The sequence below is a fragment of the Penaeus monodon genome, chromosome 8 (genome assembly GCF_015228065.2).
Source record: "Penaeus monodon isolate SGIC_2016 chromosome 8, NSTDA_Pmon_1, whole genome shotgun sequence".
Taxonomy (NCBI): domain Eukaryota; kingdom Metazoa; phylum Arthropoda; class Malacostraca; order Decapoda; family Penaeidae; genus Penaeus; species Penaeus monodon.
Genome location: NC_051393.1, coordinates 51,155,663 through 51,167,090, shown reverse-complemented (window position 1 = coordinate 51,167,090; position 11,428 = coordinate 51,155,663).

The window sequence follows — 11,428 nt, the reverse complement described above, 5'->3', positions numbered from 1 at the left end:
CGGAGGACCCCAAAGGGGGGAAAGGAATTTTAAAACTGTCCCCCCCGGGGGGGGGAAAAAAAAAACCCCCTTTTGGGAGGGAAAAACAAAACCCCGGGAGGGGGGCCTTTTTTTCCAAAGGGAGGCCCTAAGGCTTCCGGGTTGGGGGCAAAATTTCCCCACAAGAAGAGGGAAGTTCCAAAGAAAATTTGAAGGCTTGGGGCTGAGAGAGAAAACTTAAGAAGGCTTCGGCTGAGAGGGGGAATTAAGGGGGTTTCAGGCTGAGAGAGAGAGGTTTAAAAGGCTTCGGGGAAGAAGAGAGTTAAAAAGGGCTTCAGGCTGAGAGAGAGAAACTTAAGAAGGCTTCAGGCTGAGAGAGGAGAGATTTAAGAAGGCTTCAGGCTGAAGAGAGAGAAAGAAGGAAGGAGAGAGAGAAGGAGAGAGAGAAGAGAAGAAGAAGGGAGAGAGAGAGAGTTTAGAGGGGGAAGAGAAGGACTTAAGGGCTTCAGGTTTTAAAGAGAGAGGAGAGGAGAGAGAGAGGAAAGAGAGGGGGGGAGGAGGAGAGAGAGATAAAGGGGAGGAGAGGGAAAGATTGGAGGGAGAAAGAAAAGAGAAGGAAAAGAGGAGGATGGGGAGAGAGAGGAGGAGAGAGGGGAAGGGGAGAGGAGAGGAGAGGAAAGAAGAGGGGAGGGAGGAGAGTGAGAGAGAGAGGGAAAAGGGAGGAGAGAGAGAGAGGGGGAAAGGAGGAGAGAGAGAGAGAGAGAGAGAGAGAGACTTAATTTCTTATGAGAAGAAATGAGCAGGTGTGTCACGCAAACCTTTCGTCCTGCGTGTGCGACAGTTTCGCCCTGCCTGCGAGCCTCGAGAAGCCCGAGTGCGGCCTCGATCCTTCCCGACGGACGTGCGGGCGCAGACTCAAGTACTTGGCCCGAACGAAAGCCTCTTTGTAACGTTACACTTGCTGCTGCGAGAGCGGGGATTGACGCGAAAATTAAAACCGATTAATATTCATCCCGATTAAAAAAAAATATATATTGCAGATAACAAGCTCCGAGGGTACGGGGCAGGTGGCGGGGGTCGCGAGGTCAGTCGCGGGTCAGCGCGGGGTCGCAAGCAGGCTCTCGCGAGGACTCTGGAGGGGGAGGGGGTGGGAGGAATGCCCTCGCGTGTGTGTGTGTGTGTGTGTGTGTGTGTGGGTTTATATACATACACACTACTTTTAATTACTATACGTATACACCACACACACAACCACACACCCGACCGGCAAAGTTTGGAAAGTCTCTCTCTATCTCTTTCTCTCTCTCTCTCCTTCTCTCTCCTTTCTCTCCCCTTTCCTCCTCTTTTCTCTCCCTTTTTTTCTCTCCCTCTTCTCTCCCTTCTCTCTTTTCTCTCCCCTCTCTCTCTCCTCTCTTTTTCCCCTCTCTCTCTCTCTCTCTCTCTCTCTCTCTCTCTCTCTCTCTCTTCTCCCTCTCTCTTCTCTCTCCCTCCTTCCCCTTACAACATGAAAGTATGTGTTGTGTGTGTGTGTGTGTGTGTGTGTGTGTGTGTGTGTGTTGTGTGGTGTGTTGTGTGTGTGGGTGGTTATGTATGATTTGTATGTATGTAGATGTATGATGTATGTAGTAGTAGATATGCAGCATGCATGATGCATCCCATGAATGCATGTATGTGAGTGGTGGGTGTTGTGTGTGAAATTTAAATACATACAACTTTGTTTTTTATATATATAATATATAAATATATATATTTATTATATATATATATGCTTTAAAAAAACCCTCGAAATTTTCTATCTCAAAACAAACTGCCCACGAACGCAAACGGCCCACCCGAGGGTCCCCACTAAAAGAGGCCTCCGGACGCCTTCCCGCCTTGCCATTGATGAGCATTCCATTTCCAGACACAACACTTCCATTATTTCCATTCGAGTTATAGCTTCATCCACAGCGACAACCTCCGGGTTTAAATTAATTTCCAGCCGGGTCCTCCCCCCCCCCAGCCCTCGATATAAGAGAGAGTATTTAGGCCTATTTTCACCAACTAGGCCTACTCGAAACTCCCTTACGGAGAAGAGATACCACAAAGGGAAGTGGGTGTCCCTTCCATATCAGGACACACGTAACAGGTATTTGGAGACGGTGTGGGCGAGGAAAACAAGTAATGGGGGAGGAAAGGAGGGAGGGAGGAAGGGAGAGGAAGGGAGAGGAAGGGAGGGAGGGGGAAAGGGGAGGGAGGGAGAGACGGAGGGAGAGGAAGGAAGGAGAGAGGAAGGGAGGGGGAAAGATGGAGAGAGAGAGAGGGGGAAAGGGGAGGGAGGGAGAGGGAGGAAGGAAGAGAGAGAGAGAGAGAGAGAGGAGAGAGAGAGAGAGAGAGAGAGAGAGAGAGAGAGAGAGGAAGGAGGGGAGAGAGAGAGAGAGAGAGAGAGAGACAGACAGACAAACAGACAGAACGAAAAACGACAGGCATACCAGAAATCACGGCACCAAAGGAGAAGCATTAGTGCCCCGACGCGCGTGCAGTCAGTGCCCCCTCTTGGGTTTGCCCGGCCCGGCCCAATCACTCCCGTTCTTATCCAAAATAAGCGGCCATCTCGAGGCCAAAGCCCTTCGCTAAACACATCGTGATGCTAACGCATAACATCACATGCGCCATGACGTCACTGCATGGCATCACGCGCCTCACATGACGTCCGCGCATGCAAAAAAGGCGCGATTGGCAGCCCCATCACGTTTAACGCATACGTACGCCATCGCGAGGGACCTCGCGTGCCCCCAACAGACTGAACTCTCGGCCGGGCAACGTAAGGGCGAGTTTCGCTTCACGTCGAGCGCTAGTGACGCAGTGCGGCCGGATAATGATCTTGCACGTTCTTCAGTGCACACGAGGGCGTGTGTGCGTGCGAGCGTGCGTGCGTGCGTGCGTGTTTTTGGTGTGGTGTGTTGGTATTTTGTATGTATGTATGTATGTATGTATGTATGTATGTATGTGTGTGTGTGTGTGTGTGATTTAGCGTGAGTGCGTCTGCACGCGCGTGCGAATACGCTTTCGAGCATGATTTTGCTAACTGAAACATTATATTTTTTGTATTACGCCTTTGTATCACACAAAAACCCCCACATACACCCCCCACGCGCGCTTTCGTAGGCCTAAGCCCCCCCCCCCCCCCAAGTGGGGTCATTCGCCTTCCCTTCCCAGCCCCCCCCCACCCCCCCCCCCCCCCCCATGGCTGTCGGGATTCCTCACTCCTGATGAAGGCGCCTCGTCTGTCAGCCGACGTCCCGGCGGTGATGGCGGTGATGACAACAATGATGGTGATGGGGATGATGTGGTGATGATGAGGTGTGATGATGGTGATGATGGTATGATGATGGTGAGATATGGGTTTATGATGATGGGTGAGATGAGGTGATGATGGGGATGATGAGAAATGATGGGATGATGGTGTGATGATGGTGTGATGGTGATGGGGATGTGATGATGATGATGGTGTGATGATGAGGTGATGATGATGTGTGAGATGATGGTGATGATGGGATGATGTGGTGATGATGTGGTGAGGGTGGGGATATGGTGATGATGAGGGTGAGATGGTGATATGATGGTGATGAGTGGTGATGATGGGGATGATGATGATGGGGATGATGTGGGATGATGATGGGGGATGGTGGTGATGATGGGGTATGGTGGATGATGGTGAGATTGGTGATGTGGGGATGATGATGGGAGATGATGGTGTGGTGATGATGATGATGAGATGGGGATGATGAGGGTGATGATGATGGGAGATGGGTGATGATGGGATGATGGGATGATGATGGTGAGATGGTGGTGATGATGGTGAAGATGGGATATGGTGATGATGTGGGGATGTGATGGTGATGATGGGGGGTGTGATGAGGTGATGATGGGATGAGGTGATGATGAGGTGGGGGTGGGGATGATGGGGATGGGATGATGGGGATGATGGGGATGATGATGGTGGTGGTGGTATGAGGGTGATGTGTGATGGTGATGAGATGGTGATGAGAGGTGGTGGTGGTGTGTTGTGTGATGATGGTGATGATGGTGATGATGAGGTGGTGGTGGTGATGATGGTGATTTATGTGGTGAGTGGGGTGATGAAATGTGATGTGGATGTGAGGGGATGAGGGGTGGGTGGTGATGGTATGATGATGGGGATGATGTGTGGTGGGATGATGATGATGATGATGAGCTGATGGTGGGGTATGATGATGTGGTGGTGGTGGTGATGACGATGGGGATGATGATGAGAGGTGATGATGGGGATGACGATGGGTGGTGGGATGAGGGGAAGTGATGATGATGGTGTGGTGATGATGATGGTGATATGTGAGGTATGATAATATGATGATATATGGGATGAGATATGGTGGGGGTGGGGGTGATGATGATGGGATGATGATGATGGTGATTTAGATGATGGTATGATGAGATGTGATGATGATGATGGTGATATGATGATGGTGATGATGATGATGACGGTGATGATGATGATGATGGTGATGATGATGATGATGGTGATGATGATTGATGATGATGATGATTTGATGGTGATGATGATGATGGTGATGATGATGATGATGATGATGATGATGGTGATGATGATAATGGTGATGATGATGGTGATGATGATGATCAAGATGATCATGATCATGATGATAATATAACAACATTAATACAATAACAATAAATGTAATGGAGGAGAAGATTTTTAATTTGACTTGACAAGCTTTTGAGAAGGAGAAGGATGACGGGAAGACGAGAGGAAGAAGAAAAAGAAGGAGGAGGAGGAGGAGGAGGAATAGAAGAAGAAGAAGAAGAGGAGGATGAAGATATAGGAAGATCACAAATAACAATACACCAATTTACAAAACAAAACAATAAAACAATTTAAAAAAGATAGAATAAAAACAGCATTAGCATGCAGCATCGCAATCTAAAAAAAGAAGAAAAGAAAAAATATATATATATATACATATATATGTATATATATATATATATATATATATATATATATATATATATAAATATATATATATGTATATATATAAAGCAAAAACTCAGTTGAAAAGATAAAAGAAATGGCTTTCCACCAATCCCCCACATGAATCAGCGAAGGCACAGAATAAGCAGCAGAAACAGTTGAGCGAAATCCCGAGTTTGTGCGTGAGCCTGGCGGAGGCCGCGTGACGGAGGCCGCGTGACGGAGGCCGCGTGACGGAGGCCGCGGCGCTGGGATTAACGGCCTGCGCGAGAGGGAGGGGGGGAGCGCGGAGGGCGTCCTGCGCGAGAGGGAGGGAGGGAGCGCGGAGGGCGTCCTGCGCGGGGAGGGAAGGGCCCGGGGGAGGGCTCCGCCGGAGGGAGGGAGGAGCGCGGAGGGCGTCCTGGGCGTGTGGGCGGGGCGGAAGGGGGGAGGGAGAGACCCGGCACGAGGGCGGTTTTTGTGGGGGGTGGGGGGCGGGGGGGGAAGGGGGGGGGGGAGAGGCGAGAGCGAGGGGGGGGTTTTAAAGGGGCGTGGGGGCGGGGGGGGAAAGGGGGGAGGGAGAGAGCGAGCGGGGGGGGGGGCGGGGTTTTAGGGGCGTGTGGGCGGGGGGGAAAGGGGGGGGGAGGGAGAGGCGAGGGCGGGTTTTATGGGCTTTGGGGGGGCGGAAGGGGGGGGGGGAGCGAGCCGAGGGCGGATTTAAAATGGGCGGGGTGGGCGGGGGGGAGGGGGGGAGGGAGAGAGCGAAGGGCGGGTTTTATGGGCTGTGGGCGGGGGGGAAAAGGGGGGGGAGGGGGGGGGAGGGGCGAGGGGGGTGTTTTGTGGGCGTGTGGGCGGGGCGGAAGGGGGGGGGGGGAGAAAAGCGAGCACGAGGGGGGGTTTTTAAGGGGGTGGGGCGGGGCAAAAGGGGGGGGGAAGCGAGCGGAGGGGGGGTTTTTAAAAGGGCGTGTGGGCGGGGGGGAAAAAAGGGGGGGAGGGAGGGGAGCAGGGGGGGTTTTAAAGGGGCGTGTGGGCGGGGCGGAAGGGGGGAGGGAGAGTGCGAGCGCGAGGGCGGGTTTTATGGGCGTGTGGGGCGGGGCGGAAGGGGGGGGGGAGAGAGCGAGGGCGGGTTTTGTGGGCGTGTGGGCGGGGCGGAAGGGGGGGAGGGAGAGAGCGAGCACGAGGGCGGGTTTTAAGGGCGTGTGGGCGGGGCGGAAGGGGGGGAGGGAGAGAGCGAGCACGAGGGCGGGTTTTAAGGGCGTGTGGGCGGGGCGGAAGGGGGGGAGGGAGAGAGCGAGCGCGAGGGCGGGTTTTATGGGCGTGTGGGCGGGGCGGAAGGGGGGGAGGGGAGGGGGGGAAGAGGGAGGAGGTGGAAAAAGGGGTGGAGGTGAGACGGTGGGGGGGAGGAAAGGGGGGGGAGAGAACGTGGAGGGAATGGAGAGGAGAAGAGGTTGATAAATAGAGACAACGGAAAGGTGAGAAGAGAAGAGAATGATAAAGATTGCGGAAGAGGACAGAGATAACAGTAAAGACGTATGTAATATTATGATACAAAAAAATATAAAAAATGAATAAAAAATGGAAAATCGTGATGATGACGATGATGATGAAAATGCGTGAAAGTGATGATTATGATAGTGAACATGATAATGATGATAATGATACAAAGAAAATGAGAAAAAAAAAACTAATGTAAATAGAAATGATAAATATAATAATCATTATATTAATCATAATCAACTAAAATATGATAACACGATAATGAAAAAAAAATATAAAGATCTGAATCATCATAATATAAGAAAGAAAAATATGTTAGCAATATAGAAAAGATCGCAATCAAAATAATAACATAATGAACTAAAATCCAGTAACATGACAACAGAAATAACAAATATCACAAAATTGATCATAGTATAACAAAAAAAATACCGTATGTTGAACACATTTGAACACATTGAACACATTTTCTTTGAACATCTTTGAACATATTTTCAATCTATAACATACACCGGCCTAAGTTCTTAGAGCAAACTGCATTTAACAACCCCTAACGACTTTGCAATGAAAAAACGGAAATTTTGTTGCATAAAGTTGCAACTCCCAAAGGGAACAGTCTAGTTTTACGCTAACTTGGTGCTGTTTTCAAACAACAAAAAGAAAAATAAGATAAAACAACGCAGATGGTTCCATCGATTTTTTATTTATTTTTTATTTATTTATTTATTTTTTTTTTTTTTTATCAACTCGAAGCGTATTTACAATTTACACTCATAATTTTCTCCCACCTGACAGACGATTAGCAAAAATAAAAACTCTTTTGATTTCCTGTTTAAAAAGCGAAAGATATTATCTTCGTGTCAAAAATAAGCTGATTATTAACGTTAAGTTTTTCGATTCCATGAGATAAATTGAATACATAAGGCCTTGAATATATTGTCTCTCTCTCTTCCTCTCTCTCTAATTCTCTTTCTATTTTACTTTCTCTCTCTCTCTCTCTTTTTATATGTGATTACGTTTCTGTGTGGTTTTATATAGATATGTAGGTGGATACATGGATAGACAGACAGAGATAGATAGATGGATGGGTGGATAGACAGTTAGATAGATAGATAGATAGATAGATAGATTAGATAGATAGATGGATAGATAGATGGATAGATAGATAGATAGGTAGATAGGTAGATAAGATAGATAGATAGATAGATGGATGGATAGATACATGGATAGATAGATAGATTGGTAGATAGGTAGATAGATAGATAAGTAGACAGATAAATATATACTGATTTGCATTCATAACTGTCCTGCATAAGATTTTATTTCTTACCAGTATACCAAAAGAAGGTTCACCTTTTCGAAACGTTATTTCTTAACGCTGACAGGGACATCTTGCATCTCCTTCTAAATGTCATCAACTGAAAACACAAGTCCGCCACAGCCTTGTATTCGCCCACAAGCCACGCCCCTTTTCCGTAAACGAAGAAGCTGATTGGTCCGTAGAAGGAACATACAACCAGATATCTCCATTTCCACTTACTCTTTATTATTTTTTTCCAAGAATGTTCTGATGGCTGTTTAATGGCAAGGAATTTTTTGGTTTTACTCTTGGTATTTATAACAAGATCCGGTATATGATACAAATAATTATATATCTAGCTATGTCTAATATCTCACAGCCAACTCTCATTGGCTAATGTGATGACATCATTAGCTCCGCCCACATTTTGTCTCGGTTAATTTGTGCGATTTTTTTTACAGTAAGTGTCTTTTCAGTGAAATTTCATTTAAAACAGTTCAGCAATAACAATAGAAGAAGAAGAAAAAAAAAATATTTGCCATGAATAAAGCTTGGAAGTTGCCAACTATAATTTTTTGGGGGGTTACCTGTGTCAAACTACCTTGGGTTCATATAAAGTGTTCGTATCACTGTCCATTTATTCATATCAAAGTAATATTCGTATTGTATGGCAAGATATTTTGTTTTTGTGTGTAAACTTAGGAGCATATATATTTATTTATCCATTTATTTTTATTTAGCTCTGAGAAAGAATGCTAGAAAAATATGTATTACCTCCTTGTCGAAGTCAGGAACACCCTTTGCGTATAGGGAAGGGAGGCAAAATGCTCAGGAGAACAGCCCCTCGACGGGTGGTAATGTTAATCAGTTCAAGAGATCTTTGGACAGAAGTTATTATAAATCGCATGAAAATCATATGCACCTTATGAATATTGAACATTTCTATTCATCGGCAGCAGGAAAGTTAAAAATAATAAGCTCGTGGTGTGTGATACGCTGTCACAAGTATCCGATAATATCGTCAACGTGGCTGTTTCTTTGATCATTTTACCTCCCCTCTGTATACGGTCTTTTAAGTGGAGTTTTATTAGTTATATAATATATAAATATATGATATATGTATCTTATACAAACATCTCCTTCCCGTCTTTTATACTCAGTGTTTTGTCTCTCGTGTTGCTATATAAGTATATTTTTGCTAGTTTTAGGCCTGATTTTAAACACAATGCTATACACTTTTTTTTTTATCATTATTCTCTTTTAAGTGTCAATGCTTTCAAATCGTAAAGGAAAACTTTCATGGCTTCATTTTAAGCAATTTTATGATACCATATAAAGATTAATTAAATAATTATTTGTCATTATTAACTTAATAATTCTCCCCTTCTCGATTCTTCTGTCTTTCCCTCTCCTACTTTACACATGTCATATTATTCTCTCTCTCTCTCTCTCCATTCTCCTCTCTCACCCTCTCGTTCCCTCTCTCTCTCTCTCCATTCTCCATTATTTCGATCACTCTCTACTTCCCCCTCTGACGTGTCTTTGTCTCTCTCCCTTTATTTAATTCTTTCAGCTTCCTGTTTCCCCTTTTAATCATGCCATTTCTTCCCCTCTGCTCCTCTCCCCTTCTTTATTTATCTTCGCTGTCCCGTCGGTTTCCTCTCTGCCTCGTCCGCGCTCATCGGCGGTCCGCTCGACGAGGTTCCGTGCAAGAAGGAACCAATGACGGTCTCTTCTTATTAACAAAGAGGGGACTCGTGTTTTTTTTTTCTTTTTTCTTTTTCTTATTTTTCTTACTTCTTTTTTATCCTTTGCTTCTTCTTTCCTGTACAACATTATTATTATTATTATATATATATATATATATATATATATATATATATATATATATATATATATGGACAGAAAGATAGGATAGATAGATCAATAGTTAGATAAATAGACAGGCAGATAGACAAATATATATATATATATATATATATATATATATATATATATATATATATATATATAAAGATAGATAGATAGACAGAAATAGATAGATGGATAGATGGTGGAGGGAGGGAAAGGAACAGGGAGAGGGAAGGGGGTAGAGGGAGAGAGAGGGAAGAGAGTGGGAGGGAGAGGGGAGATATGAAAGAGGGATGGGGGAGGGAGAGGGAGATAGGGAGAGGGAGAGAAAGAAGGAGAGAGAGAGAGAGAGAGAGAGAGAGAGAGAGAGAGAGAGAGAGAGAGAGAGAGAGAGAGAGAGAGAGAGAGAGAAGGGAGAGAGAAGGGAGAGAAGGAGAGAAGGAGAGAGAGAGAGAAAGCGAGAGAATAAAGGAAAAACAAAACAATAACGAGTTTCTGAGCGCCCAAGCCTTCACATTTAGCGTTCGCGCTGGCAGCCAACCCAACAATGTATACAGCTTTATGTCAGAAATCTTCGGTACTTTGGAAAATCAGTTTGGGAACAAGCAGCGCCACGGAGAAGATTCGGGAAACTTTGCAAAACAACTTAAGTTTTTTTCTCTCTCTCTCCTTAGATTAAGCGCTCGCCAACTCACTCGCTTACACACGCATACACATGTGTATATACACATAAACACGCACGCAGATACGCACACGCACAGATACGAAGAAATACACACACACACAAACACACACACACACACACACACAAACACAAACACAAACACACACACACAAACACAAACACACAAACAGACACACACACAAACACACCATACACAAACACACAAACACACACACACACAAACACACAAACACACACACACACAAACACCCACACACACACAAACACACACACACACAAACACACACACACACACAAACCCGAGCACAAACACGCTCAAACAAACTCAAACTTTCCAGCGAAGACAAAGCCACACGCGTTTTTAATGAGAATGAGAGACACTGCAAACAAAGACACATTCGCTAATAAGGAAAGGACCAGTTATCATGAGGCCTTGGACACACACTCACTCATTCACTCACTCACACACACACACACACGAGCGCGCGCAAGGACATGAACACATGTGCACACAGATACGTACAAATGAACAAGCTCTTAGATACACAGACACGCACACTCACACGGGCGCGTACAGGAAGGTGGGTTCATGTAGAAACATACATACACATACATATGTACGCATGCACACACATACACACACACACACACACACACACACACACACACACACATACATACACACACACAAATACACAAACACACAAACACACACACACATAATGATAATGATAATAATAATAATAATAACAATAATATTAATAATAATAATGATAAAACAATAACAATAATAAATAAAAAAATAAATAAATAAATAAAAGGGCATATATCCTCCACTGGCGTTTGAGGAAACTTTAATCAAGAGACGAAAAGGGTAAATATATTTCATGTAAAGAAAAAGGAGAATAATTATACACGCTGTCTCTCTTCCGGGTATTTGGGGAAAGGGGAAAAAATAATAAAGGAAAAATAGAAAGAAAGAAAAAGAAAGAAAAGAGAGAAGAGGATAGATAGAAAGAAAGAATGAAAAAGGAAAGAAAATAGAAAAAAGGAAAGGAAAAAAAGAAAGAAAGAAAGAAAGAGAAAAAAATATATACATATAAAGAAAAGAAAAAAAAAAAAATATATA